At 47.1% G+C, this 15,000-nt stretch overlaps 1 protein-coding gene across 2 annotated transcripts in view; it reads right to left on the bottom strand.

Moving 5' to 3' along the window:
- The window catches only part of LOC123747793 (proline-rich protein 36), a 78,389-nt gene that overhangs the window by 36,944 nt on the left and 26,445 nt on the right, over positions 1–15,000 (bottom strand). The gene's annotated exons all lie outside the window — the stretch shown is intronic.

The raw sequence follows: 15,000 nt of genomic DNA on the forward strand, positions 1-15,000 counted from the left end.
ACATTAACTCACATCCTTTAAGAAACACGTAAGAGTTTGAGGTCTCAGTCTCAGCCCGTCCTCCTAATAGCACGTCGTATTTTGACGTATACTCCACCTAAGGCCAAAAACTATCGTACTAGAACTCGCGAAATTGACGTACTGTCCCGTTTTCTGTTTTGCGTCGTCTGGTAGGTTAGGATAAGGGCACTTTAGTACGACGTTTTCTTGACGTTGGGACGAGACAGTGGGTGACCGGGGTGGGACCGGGTGGGACCCGGGTGGGACCCGGGTGGGACCCGGGTGGGACCGGGTGGGACCCGGGTGGGACCGGGGTGGGACCGGGGTGGGACCGGGTGGGACCAGACAGTGAGGGAAGAGTAGCCTGGCGCGGCGACATGAGTATTGACCGGGGAGCACGCGCCCTCCCCCTCCCCCAAGGTCGCTCTCTATCGTACCCCCCCCCCTCTCTCCTAAATATCCCCCCTCCACCACAAATCCCCCCCCCCTCCCTGCCTCCTAACATGCTCTCTATTTGGGTCACGGGGATAGAGCGCGTACTCACCTATTTGTGCCTGCAGGATCGAGCGTTAGTTTTTAGGCCTGTCGTTCTAACTGCCTGTTTTCTATTACAATATGATGCCCTATTTCCTAATCATATCTTGTTTCAGAATTTTGAATGGTGTTGGCTTCTATAACCTGCTTTTCTAGTTCCTGCCATTTTTCCATTATTCTTACGTTAAAGGAAAAACTCTCTAGCATCTCTATGACTCGTCTGTTTCGCAAGCTTCAACCCATGTTCTCTCACTCTAATGGAATTCATTGTGAACACTCTACGTCTGGTATATGTCTGTGTAATATCTCCCCTCTCCCTCCTCTTTTCTATCGACGTCAGGTCTAGTTCTTTCAGTCTCTCTTCATATCCCATCCGTAAAAATTCTGGGACGAACCTAGTTTCAAACTCCTGAAACGTTTTAAGTTTTCTTATGTAATTTTTTTTCAGATGTGGGACCACAATCGGTGGCATACTACGAGTAGTCTCAGAAGGCGGTGTACGGAGACCAAAATGCCCCTTTATTAAAGTTACAGGAGACTGTTCTGACTTTTGCTAGTGTAGAGTATGCTGCTGACGTTATCCTATTTATATGAGCCTTCGGAGCCTCATATAAATCGGATTTATATGAGATTTACTGTTCGGAGCCTGTTATGTCCACTCCCAGGTATTTTTTGCTAGTTATTACTGGGAGGTATCTTGAGGTTATCTTGAGATGATTTCGGGGCTTTTTTTTAGTGTCCCCGCGGCCCGGTCCTCGACCAGGCCTCCACCCCCAGGAAGCAGCCCGTGACAGCTGACTAACACCCAGGTACCTATTTTACTGCTAGGTAACAGGGGCATAGGGTGAAAGAAACTCTGCCCATTGTTTCTCGCCGGCGCCTGGGATCGAACCCAGGACCACAGGATCACAAGTCCAGCGTGCTGTCCGCTCGGCCGACCGGCTCCCCCAAGGTAGTGTCCCTTCATTGTGTACCGTCCATTTAGTCTCCTGTCACCTGTTCAAATTTCCATTACCTTACCCTTGCTGGTGTTGAAGTGTAGAAACCATTTTTTTTACCATCTTTGCAGCTTTCTAAGTCATCCTGGAGAATGTTGCAACCCTCACTTGTTAAAACTCTTTTCATTAATTTTGCATTGTCTGCAACCATGGAGCCGGTGGCTGAGAGGACAGAACACTAGATGCGTGATCCTGTGGTCCCGGGTTCGATCCCGGGCGCCGGCGAGAAACAATGGATAGAGTTTCTGTCACCCTGATGCTCCTGTTACCTAGTAGTAAATTAGGTACCTGGGAGTTAGTCAGCTGTCACGGGCTGCTTCCTGGGGGTGGAGGCCTGGTCGAGGACCAGGCCGCGGGGACACTAAGCCCCGAAATCATCTCAAGATAACATCTCAAGATAACCATCGACATATAAGACTCAATACCTGTAGTTTGGTCATTTACATAAATGAAAAATAGTATGGGTCCCAGTACCGACCCTTGAGGTACTCCGCACTTTACTCTTCATCAGTCCGACTTCTCGCCCCTCACTCTAACTCTCTGACTTTGATCGGTTAGGCAGTTCCTCACCCATACCAGCACTCTCCCAATTACTCCCGTCTGCTTCTTAAGTTTGTGTAACTATCTCTTGAGGGCCAACGTGTCAAAGACTTTTTGGCGGTTCAGAAATACACAATCTGCCCAACTTTCTCTGTACTTATTTTATTTTCATTACTATTGCATAAACTCTTGTAGGTTAATTAGGCATTATTTTCCTTCACTAGAACCATGTTGATGTTTGTTTACATACCTAATGTCTTTCCAGGTGTGTAATTAGTCGTGTTGTTACTAATGAACAAATCCACAAGAGCCGTGACGAGGATTCGAACCTGCGTCCGAGAGGTTATTGTTACTATTCTCTCAAGCGCTTAGCAGGGGGTGATTGTCAGTGATGTTGGTCTGTAGTTAAGTGACTTCTCTCTATCTCCTTTCTTGTAAATCGGTACTACGTTTGTCTTCCTCCTGCAGCTGGGCAATTCCTCCCCTTGCAACTGAATAATTTAAGATCAATGCTAGAAAAAATGACGAGGGCCTCGACCACTTCAAGGTCGAGCGGGCCGCTCCAAGCAACAGCCTGGTGGACCAAACTCTCACAAGTCAAGCCTGGCCTCGGGCCGGGCTTGGGCAGTAGAAGAACTCCCAGAACCCCATCAACCAGGTATCAACCAGGTATCACTTCCTTTAACACCCATGGTGATATATAATGATATATTGTCTGGTCCAATAGCTTCAGTGTCATCTTGAGATGCTAGTTTCTACTTCCTCCTGACTTTTACCTCAATATATGTCAGTCTCCCGTCTCTGGTTATCTCTTCTAACACCGTGGACTTCTGAAGCTTAATTGTGAACACTCCATGCAAACCGATATTTAATTCCTCGCAAATTTCTTTATCATTTTATGTTCACTTATCTCACCTTATTCCGTTATTCAGTCACTTGGTTGTTCACTGTCATTTCCATTCTTATGTGACTAAATTGTAAGTGTTTTTTCAGCTTTGGAAATAATATAATTTTCGTAGTTTCTTTTAGAGTTGCTTCCTATATATGTGTATACGTTCTTAGTCCTATTGCATTTATTTTGGGATTCTTCTGACCTTTGATCTCTGTATATCTTTCAACCTCTTCTGCTATTCGTTTTAGCTTTTTGACACTGTCTATTGAACCACAGGTTATGTATAAACAAATGAACAAATCCACAAGGGCCGTGAGGAGGATTCGAACCTACGTCCGAGATGATCCCAGACGCTGCCTTAATCGACTGAGCTACATGGACAAAAGAGTTGAAACTGAAGTTCTACTGAACTTACTGGATCCTGCAGCCTCTCCGAGACACAAACCAGGGTTTTACACAACTCCCCCCATGCACTCGAGCTATATCAATAGACCGTTCTACCTCTTCGCCCTTACTTCATTACACACAGAAATCACAATAGCGTGATGCATCAATGAACAAATCCACAAGGGCCGTGACGAGGATTCGAACCTACGTCCGAGATTATGTATAATATACACGTCCTACTTTTTCCCTTTATTGTTGGTGTAAATCTCTCTCCTGGGTCTTGGCATCTCACTTTGAATTCATTCATTTGCTGGACTGACTTTTCTCTAAGTTCTTCCTGCCATTGCACACTTTCCAGAGGCTCTTTATAACTCTCACGTAATTTCCCTTTCCTATAATTTGCTCTCCCTTCCCTTGTCTTATGGTCAGTGTTAATAATTCGATCATATAAATAAAGACCTGGGGCCAGATTCATGAAAGCACTTACGCAAGCACTTACGAACGTGTACATCTTTCCTCAATGTTTGACGGCTTTGGTTACATTTATTAAACAGTTTACAAGCATGAAAACTTCCCATTCGACTGTTGTTATTGTTATAAACAGCCTCCTGGTGCTTCGGAGCTCATTAACTGTTTAATAATTGGAAACAAAGCGGCCAAAGATTGAGAAAAGATGTACTGATTCGTAAGTGTTTGCGTAAGTGCTTTCGTGAATCTGGCCCCAGGACACAATGATCACTGATTCATCGTTGTATTTCATGCTCCAAGTTCTCGATGTCTTCCTCATTCTGCCCGAAGATCAGGGGCCAGATTCACGAAGTAGTTACGCAAGCACTTACGAACCGGGGCCAGATTCACAAAGCAGTTACGCAAACACTTACGAACCTGTCCAGCTTTTCTCAATCTTTGGCGGCTTTGTTTACAATTATTAAATTGAGTTGGGGGGTTGAGCTCTGGCTCTTTGGTCCCGCCTCTCAACCGTCAATCAACTGGTGTACAGATTCCTGAGCCTACTGGGCTCTATGATATCTACTTATACATACTACTACATATTTATCTGTGAGTGTGTGTGTGTGTGTGGTGTGTGTGTGTGTGTGTGTGTGTGTGTGTGTGTGTGTGTGTGTGTGTGTGTGTGTGTGTGTGTGTGTGTGTGTGTGTGTGTGTGTGTGTGTGTGTACTCACCTAGCTGTGCTTGCGGGGAATGAGCTTCGGCTCTTCAGCCCTGTTACTTAACTGTCAATCAAAAGTGAGTGTGAACACACACTCACAAGTCAACTGTGTGTTTTGTGTTTGAATCACCTCAAGCAACAGAAAAATAACAAAACTCACAAAGACTTAACACTCACAGGTGAGAGGAATGATCTACTGTGAAGAGGCTCAGGTAACTAAGACTAATCACCATAAAGGTAGGAAGGAGCTGATGAGGGGACATGGTTATCTGGAGGTTATCTGGAGATGATTTCGGGGCTTTAGTGTCCCCGCGGCCCGGTCCTCGACCAGACCTCCACCCCCAGGAGGCAGCCCGTGACAGCTGACTAACACCCAGGTACCTATTTTACTGCTAGGTAACAGGGGCATAGGGTGAAAGAAACGTTGCCCATTGTTTCTCGCCGGCGCCTGGGATCGAACCCAGGACCACAGGATCACAAGTCCAGCGTGCTGTCCGCTCGGCCGACCGGCTCACTGGTAATATGTGATATGGTAACGACATAGAATAAATTAAGATTAACAGACAAAGTGCACAAAGAAGCAATATTCGAAATGGGAAATAGAAGAACACAAAGATGTCAAGAATAGCTTTTCAAAGAAACATTTGTAAAAAATCGCTTTTTCAATAAAAGAATTGTAAAAAAATAGCTTTTTCAATAAAAGAATTGTAAAAAAATAGCTTTTTCAATAAAAGAATTGTAAAAAATCGCTTTTCAATAAAAGAATTGTAAAAAAATCGCTTTTCAATAAAAGAATTGTAAAAAAATAGCTTTTTCAATAAAAGAATTGTAAAAAATCGCTTTTCAATAAAAGAATTGTAAAAAAATAGCTTTTTCAATAAAAGAATTGTAAAAAAATCGCTTTTCAATAAAAGAATTGTAAAAAAATAGCTTTTTCAATAAAAGAATTGTAAAAAAATCGCTTTTCAATAAAAGAATTGTAAAAAAATAGCTTTTTCAATAAAAGAATTGTAAAAAAATCGCTTTTCAATAAAAGAATTGTAAAAAATCGCTTTTCAAACTATAGTAAAAAAAAATGTTTCAATAAAACAAATGTAAACATTTTTTTTTCAATAAAACAACTACAAAAATATATATTTTTCTTAAATAAACCAATTGTAAAAAAATTATTATTTTTTTTTTCAGATAAAAGTTGTAAAAACAAAAAAAAATTACGATAGCGTAATTTACGATGCTTTTATTTCGATAGCGCGTTACGCTAGTGAAGTTTTACGTCATTGTTATAGAGTTTTATGGTGAATGTGGGTTTCAATCATCTTTATAGGCCATTGCAGTAAGTAGAGAGTTAAGTCGTTATTGCATAGTTCTGTGGTAAGCGGGGGTTTTAAGTTGCGGTTTTAGGCTTTTGTGGTAATTGTGGTTTTAAGTCGCAGTTGTAGCCTATTGTGTGGCGTTGTGAGCACTGATTTCAGACCTCGTTTTACATGTCTGAATCTGTGGTACATGGGACGCTCGTCTGAATCTGTGGTACATGGGAAGCTCGTCTGAATCTGTGCTCAATGGGAGCTCGTCTGAATCTGTGGTACATGGGGAGCTCGTCTGAATCTGTGGTACATGGGACGCTCGTCTGAATCTGTGGTACATGGGACGCTCGTCTGAGTCTGTGGTCAATGGGGAGCTCGTCTGAATATGTGGTACATGGGACGCTCGTCTGAATCTGTGGTCAATGGGGAGCTCGTCTGAATCTGTGGTACATGGGGAGCTCGTCTGAATCTGTGGTCAATGGAACGCTCGTCTGAATCTGTGGTCAATGGGGAGCTCGTCTGAATCTGTGGTCAATGGGGAGCTCGTCTGAGTCTGTGGTCAATGGGGAGCTCGTCTGAATCTGTGGTCAATGGGGAGCTCGTCTGAATCTGTGGTCAATGGGGAGCTCGTCTGAATCTGTGGTACATGGGACGCTCGTCTGAATCTGTGCTCAATGGGAGCTCGTCTGAATCTGTGGTACATGGGGAGCTCGTCTGAATCTGTGGTCGATGGGAAGCTCGTCTGAATCTGTGCTCAATGGGAGCTCGTCTGAATCTGTGGTCAATGGGGAGCTCGTCTGAATCTGTGGTACATGGGGAGCTCGTCTGAATCTGTGGTACATGGGACGCTCGTCTGAATCTGTGGTCGATGGGAAGCTCGTCTGAATCTGTGCTCAATGGGAGCTCGTCTGAATCTGTGGTACATGGGGAGCTCGTCTGAATCTGTGGTCGATGGGAAGCTCGTCTGAATCTGTGCTCAATGGGAGCTCGTCTGAATCTGTGGTACATGGGACGCTCGTCTGAATCTGTGGTCAATGGGAGCTCGTCTGAATCTGTGGTACATGGGACGCTCGTCTGAATCTGTGGTACATAGGGAGCTCGTCTGAATTTGTGGTTAAAAAACACATTTGTCTACATCTATTGCTGATTAAGAGTTAAGATACATTGCCTAGTGTCACTAGTTAGCTAAGCTAATCAGTCAACATTATCCAGGGGTCTGAATGAGCTTTGTTGCTCTACAAGAATGAACAACGCTGTAGCTTCTTTGAAGAGCAGCCAGTGGCAGGAGCAACATTGCAAAATCAATAAAACCCGGCGCCTTATTGGCGAATCAAAGTCAATAAAAAAATCAGTCAATAAAAAAAATCAGTAACTTTACTTGAAAAAAAAACGCACGCTGTAGAGGGGTAACAATTTTATTTTTATAATTCAATACTGCTTTAGTAATGTTTCCTGTGTTTAGTTATGTAATATTTATTCTAGTTATTCATAAGATATTTGAAGATTTTAAAAGAAACTATTTAAGCTTTAATTTAAAATTTCATGGTAGTTTGAATTAAATGATTTAGGAAGAGTTAGATAACATTCCAGGTTGATTGACTTGCTGTGTTTTTTGGTTCTGAAGTCTAGCTCTTTGTCTGGCTCCGTCACCCAGTTTCTATGTCTGGCTCGGAGGAGGGAATGCGTGGCTGAGAACCAGAAGGTTACTTCATCTTTAAGGTGAATATTGACTGTGTCCTGACGTACACACACGCGCACACAGTTACGTACACACACACACACACGCTTAGTAACACGCACATGCGCTCAGAGGTGTAGCCATACACACACACACACACACCGGGGGGGGGGGGGCGGTGGCCGAGCGGACAGCACGCTAGACATGTGATCCTGTGGTCCCGGGTTCGATCCCGGGGCGCCGGAGAGAAACAATGGGCAGAGTTTCTTTCACTCTATACCCCCTGTTACCTAGCAGTAAATAGGTACCTGGGAGTTAGTCAGCTGTCACGGACTGCTTCCTAGTGTGAGTGTGAGTGTGTGTGTGTGTGTGTGTGTGTGTGTGTGTGTGTGTGTGTGTGTGTGTGTGGGGAGAAAAAAATAGTAGTAGTAGTTAGAAAAAGTTGATTGACAGTTGAGAGGCGGGCCGAAAGAGCAGAGCTCAACCTCCGCAAGTACAACTAGGTGAAAAACAACCAGGTGAATACAACTAGGTGAATACACACACACACACATTGTGCGAAGCAAATGGAGAAGATTGTGCGAAGAAAGCTAGTGGAGCATCTGGAGCGAAGGAACTTTGTAACACAGCATCAACATGGGTTCAGGGATGGCAAGTCCTGCCTCACAGGGTTACTTGAATTCTACGACCAGGCAACAAAAATCAGGCAAGAAAGAGAAGGGTGGGCAGACTGTATATTTTTGGATTGCCAGAAAGCCTTTGATACAGTGCCACACAAGAGGCTAGTGAAAAAGCTGGAGATGCAGGCTGGAGTGAAAGGGAAGGTACTCCATTGAATAACGGAGTACCTAAGCAACAGGAGACATCGAGTCTGTGTGAGGGGTGAGGTCTCAGATTGGCGAGACGTTACGAGTGGAGTCCCGCAGGGGTCAGTCCTTGGACCTATACTGTTTCTGATATATGTAAATGATCTCCCAGAGGGTATAGACTCGTTTCTCTCAATGTTTGCTGATGATGCAAAAATTATGAGGAGAATTGAAACAGAGGATGATAGTAGGAGGCTACAAGATGACCTAGACAGACTGAGTGAATGGTCCAACAAATGACTGTTAAAGTTCAATCAGAGTAAATGCAAAGTAATGAAACTAGGCAGTGGAAACAGAAGGCCAGACACAGGAAACAGAATAGGAGATGAAGTACTTAATGAAACGGACAGCGAGAAAGATCTGGGAGTTGATATCACACCAAACCTGTCTCCTGAAGCCCACATAAAAAGAATAACGTCTGCGGCATATGCGAGGCTGGCTAACATCAGAACAGCGTTCAGGAACCTGTGTAAGGAATCTTTCAGAATCTTGTATGCCACATATGTAAGACCAATCCTGGAGTATGCGGCCCCAGCATGGAGCCCGTACCTTGTCAAGCACAAGACGAAGCTGGAAAAAGTTCAGAGGTATGCCACTAGACTAGTCCCAGAACTAAGAGGCATGAGTTACGAGGAAAGGCTGCGGGAAATGAACCTTACGACACTGGAAGACAGAAGAGTAAGGGGGGACATGATTACTTTCTACAAAATCCTCAGGGGAATCGACCGGGAAGACAAGGATAAACTATTCAACACTGGTGGGACGCGAACAAGGGAACACAGGTGGAAACTGAGTACCCAAATGAGCCACAGAGACGTTAGAAGGCACTTTTTCAATGTCAGAGTAGTTAACGGATGGAATGCACTAGGCAGTGATGTGGTGGAGGCTGACTCCATACACAGTTTCAAATGTAGATATGATAGAGCCCAGTAGGCTCAGGAATCTGTACACCAGTTGATTGACGGTTGAGAGGCGGGACCAAAGAGCCAACCTCAACCCCCGCAAGCACAACTAGGTCAGTACACACACACACACACACACACACACACACACACACACACACACACACACACACACACACACACACACACACACACACACACACACACACGGGAAAAAGACTCAGAAAACATCAGTAACTCATCAAGAAGAAAGACACACTTGAATGAGGTCTCCGGACCAAGCGTCTTGTGCGAGCTATGCGAGCCGCTACTAACAACAGCCTCAAAGATCCAACGTGCTCTCAGAAAATTCTGACCCTATGATCAGAAGAACAAAGCAGCTTGTTGATGAAACTGGACTTACAGTGGCGGTTGTGGCCGGGTCCATTCCTTGAAGTACAAGGACGAGGAAGAGGTCAAGGTTCTCAGGTAAAGTCGTTCTGGAGAGGAAGTGCTGAACCTGCATGTGTATAATATGGCACTTCGAAGGGATATGAGATAGACTAAGAGTTGTGATGTGACGACAGGATGAAGGAACGATGCTTTTAGTTGTTACTCTGGCTGGCCCCAGCCTGTGTTACTCTGGCTGGGTCAGCCTGTGTTACTCTGGCTGGGTCAGGCTGTGTTACTCTGGCTGATCCAGCCTGTGTTACTCTGGCTGGGTCAGGCTGTGTTACTCTGGCTGACCCAGCCTGTGTTACTCTGGCTGGGTCAGGCTGTGTTACTCTGGCTGACCCAGCCTGTGTTACTCTGGCTGGGTCAGGCTGTGTTACTCTGGCTGACCCCAGCCTGTGTTACTCTGGCTGACCCAGCCTGTGTTACTCTGGCTGGGTCAGGCTGTGTTACTCTGGCTGGCCCCAGCCTGTGTTACTCTGGCTGACCCAGCCTGTGTTACTCTGGCTGGGTCAGGCTGTGTTACTCTGGCTGACCCAGCCTGTGTTACTCTGGCTGGGTCAGGCTGTGTTACTCTGGCTGACCCAGCCTGTGTTACTCTGGCTGACCCAGCCTGTGTTACTCTGGCTGGGTCAGGCTGTGTTACTCTGGCTGACCCCAGCCTGTGTTACTCTGGCTGACCCCAGCCTGTGTTACTCTGGCTGGCCCCAGCCTGTGTTACTCTGGCTGACCCAGCCTGTGTTACTCTGGCTGGGTCAGGCTGTGTTACTCTGGCTGACCCAGCCTGTGTTACTCTGGCTGGGTCAGGCTGTGTTACTCTGGCTGACCCAGCCTGTGTTACTCTGGCTGACCCAGCCTGTGTTACTCTGGCTGGGTCAGGCTGTGTTACTCTGGCTGACCCAGCCTGTGTTACTCTGGCTGGGTCAGGCTGTGTTACTCTGGCTGACCCAGCCTGTGTTACTCTGGCTGGGTCAGGCTGTGTTACTCTGGCTGACCCCAGCCTGTGTTACTCTGGCTGACCCAGCCTGTGTTACTCTGGCTGGGTCAGGCTGTGTTACTCTGGCTGGCCCCAGCCTGTGTTACTCTGGCTGGCCCCAGCCTGTGTTACTCTGGCTGACCCAGCCTGTGTTACTCTGGCTGGCCCCAGCCTGTGTTACTCTGGCTGACCCAGCCTGTGTTACTCTGGCTGGCCCAGCCTGTGTTACTCTGGCTGACCCAGCCTGTGTTACTCTGGCTGGCCCCAGCCTGTGTTACTCTGGCTGACCCAGCCTGTGTTACTCTGGCTGACCCAGCCTGTGTTACTCTGGCTGACCCAGCCTGTGTTACTCTGGCTGGGTCAGGCTGTGTTACTCTGGCTGACCCAGCCTGTGTTACTCTGGCTGGCCCCAGCCTGTGTTACTCTGGCTGACCCAGCCTGTGTTACTCTGGCTGACCCAGCCTGTGTTACTCTGGCTGGCCCAGCCTGTGTTACTCTGGCTGGGTCAGGCTGTGTTACTCTGGCTGACCCAGCCTGTGTTACTCTGGCTGACCCAGCCTGTGTTACTCTGGCTGACCCAGCCTGTGTTACTCTGGCTGGGTCAGGCTGTGTTACGCTGGCTGACCCAGCCTGTGTTACTCTGGCTGGCCCCAGCCTGTGTTACTCTGGCTGACCCAGCCTGTGTTACTCTGGCTGACCCAGCCTGTGTTACTCTGGCTGACCCAGCCTGTGTTACTCTGGCTGGCCCAGCCTGTGTTACTCTGGCTGACCCAGCCTGTGTTACTCTGGCTGACCCCAGCCTGTGTTACTCTGGCTGACCCAGCCTGTGTTACTCTGGCTGGCCCCAGCCTGTGTTACTCTGGCTGACCAAGCCTGTGTTACTCTGGCTGACCCAGCCTGTGTTACTCTGGCTGGGTCAGGCTGTGTTACTCTGGCTGACCCAGCCTGTGTTACTCTGGCTGGCCCCAGCCTGTGTTACTCTGGCTGACCCAGCCTGTGTTACTCTGGCTGACCCCAGCCTGTGTTACTCTGGCTGGGTCAGGCTGTGTTACTCTGGCTGACCCAGCCTGTGTTACTCTGGCTGGCCCAGCCTGTGTTACTCTGGCTGGCCCAGTATGTGTTACTCTGGCTGACCCAGCCTGTGTTACTCTGGCTGGCCCAGCCTGTGTTACTCTGGCTGGCCCAGTATGTGTTACTCTGGCTGACCCAGCCTGTGTTACTCTGGCTGGCCCCAGCCTGTGTTACTCTGGCTGGCCCCAGCCTGTGTTACTCTGGCTGGCCCCAGCCTGTGTTACTCTGGCTGACCCAGCCTGTGTTACTCTGGCTGACCCAGCCTGTGTTACTCTGGCTGGGTCAGCCTGTGTTACTCTGGCTGGCCCAGCCTGTGTTACTCTGGCTGGGTCAGGCTGTGTTACTCTGGCTGGCCCAGTATGTGTTACTCTGGCTGGCCCCAGCCTGTGTTACACAGCCTGGCCCAGCCTGTGTTACTCTGGCTGGCCCCAGCCTGTGTTACTCTGGCTGACCCAGCCTGTGTTACTCTGGCTGACCCAGCCTGTGTTACTCTGGCTGACCCAGCCTGTGTTACTCTGGCTGACCCAGCCTGTGTTACTCTGGCTGGCCCCAGCCTGTGTTACTCTGGCTGACCCAGCCTGTGTTACTCTGGCTGACCCAGCCTGTGTTACTCTGGCTGGCCCCAGCCTGTGTTACTCTGGCTGACCCAGCCTGTGTTACTCTGGCTGGCCCAGTATGTGTTACACAGCCTGGCCCAGCCTGTGTTACACAGCCTGGCCCAGCCTGTGTTACACAGCCTGGCCCAGCCTGTGTTACACAGCCTGGCCCAGCCTGTGTCACATTGACGCGTTGAAAGGTATTTTGCATCGCTACCATTGACGATTATACAACAGAGCGCCGCCCGGATATAACTATCCAATTACCACCCATAATGATGGTTTTGTTGCTTTTGTGACCTATTGATCCATCGGTGTGGCGTGCACAGCTCCAATAACTATTTGTGCTTGCAGGATCGTGCTCTTGGACCCCGCCTTTGTATCCGTTGCTTGTCGCTTGTACTGATTCCCGATCTATTTTTCACCTTTCACAATAAAAGGGGCCTGGTAGCCTGGTGGATAGCGCGCAGGACTCGTAATTCTGTGGCGCGGGTTCGATTCCCGCACGAGGCAGAAACAAATGGGCAAAGTTTCTTTCACCCTGAATGCCCCTGTTACCTAGCAGTAAATAGGTACCTGGGAGTTAGTCAGCTGTCACGGGCTGCTTCCTGGGGGTGGAGGCCTGGTCGAGAACCGGGCCGCGGGGACACTAAAGCCCCGAAATCATCTCAAGATAACCTCAAGAAGAAAACATATCTAACCCATCCTCCTGTTCAGATAGTTTTTGTAGCTATGTGCACCATAGTACAAATATTGACGTACTAAGCAATTAGATAGTAGAATTTTGTACTATTCATCTTAATAGTCCGAAAATAATGAAGCTAAATATAAACTTAAATGTTTCTAGGCCTAGTGTAGTACACATATGTACTATATTAGGCCTCAGATAGCGAGAATTAGGCCTAGGAAAGTGGGGTTAGGTTAGTCTAATTGGTCTTGGCAACATAAATAGAAAATCGTTTTCTGTTTGTCCAAATTCAATAGTACCGATTTCTACTTTCTAAATTGGTTTGTTCGTCGTTATATATATTATGGTCCTCATCGTTACTATAAGTACTACCAAAACTGCCTCCTAGGTACCTATTTACGGCCAGGTGAACAGAGGCACCAGGTGAAAGAAAATTTGCCAAATTGCTTCTGTTACGGTGGGAATTTGGGGGAGCGAGGTTGTTGAGCTGAGCAACGAACCATAGCTAACGAGAGGTCTGTATGGTCCTTTTAACCTTTCAAAGTCATTACCGTAAAGTGTGCCAGCGACTGTTTTCTCCGAGGGCCTCTTGAACGAGGTCGTTACGTATGGTGCCTTAGTGCCTCGTTCACTGGTTGGCCCTCGTAACGATGTCTGGCGTGATGTGTCCAGCCACTGTCCCCCTGGGGGGCTCTGTCCTCTCGTCTTGATTGATTGATTCAATCAATTAAGATTAAGTCTCCCACGAGGTGGCACGGGCATGAATAACCCGTAATTGATACCCGCGTTGATGCTGCGTTGATTGTATGCGTCCTCAAAATGATAGGAATGAGTTACAGCAAACGCCCTCACCTTGCACCTCATGCGTCACGTATTGCGTCACGTGTTGCGTCAAGCGTTGCGTCACGTGTTTCACGACGGTTGGATTCATATTTCAAACTAGTTTGGCGGCCGGCCTTGAGATGGACTGTTTTCTTACATGCATTTGAGTCACTATTGCAAACACTGCATAAGTTTCAATGGCCAATGCAAGTGTCATTTGGTCATTCAAGTGACACAAGGCTAAGTGTCTCAGCCTTGACACACTTAAGCAGAAGAATGACCAGGAGTCAGGCGTCCACTTGAGAGTGAATGGCATGACTGCAAGACATTCTTAACACTGGCTGTCCCGCCCAGCATGAAGGGGAGTGGAGAGCAATGGTCTCAGTGGGTGGACTGCATGTTTCCAGATCACCCGAAGGCCGTTGACATGGGACCTATAACACATGGGATGATGATGATGATGATGATGATTAGGAGGGCAGTGGATGATGGTTCGAAAGGTAAGAAAGGGCACTGGGCCCCTGGAAACACAATCTGAAACTGTCTCTATTTTCCGCTTGTTACAACTTGTAATAAAGTTGTTACATCTTGGCTTAACGTGTTTATGACGTAATAGAACGTTGTTACAACTTGCTATATTGGTTGTTATAACTGGTTAGGAGGTGTTGAAACTTGTTCGAACGTTGTACCAACGTCGTAGTTTCGGTGTGTGTTTGGCGGGTTCCACTACTCACTAACACACACTACCACTAACAATCACGCTACCACTATTCACTATCACTCAATACTATAGCACTGGTGTACACAACCTACCCACTTAAGGGTCAACATGTCCTACTTGCTCCTAGTGGTTGAGCCATCTAGCAAGAAGGTTAATCTAGCAATTAATCATAATGGGACTTCAGCCCATTATGATTAATCTGGCAAAATGAAGTGTCTAGTTACCGCCTTGGTAACAAGGCATTCTTCTCAAACCACAATGGCAATATGGACCCAAATTCATGTTAATACTATTTGGTAAATTTGCTTAACAGCTAAAAACGAACAATTGCACCCACTTTAACACCGTCTATAAGTATGTATATACACACACATGTATATTCAAGCATACTCACATATATACACAAGGTTACGCACTACGATAT

This window comes from Procambarus clarkii, chromosome 31 (assembly GCF_040958095.1).
Source record: "Procambarus clarkii isolate CNS0578487 chromosome 31, FALCON_Pclarkii_2.0, whole genome shotgun sequence".
NCBI lineage: Eukaryota > Metazoa > Arthropoda > Malacostraca > Decapoda > Cambaridae > Procambarus > Procambarus clarkii.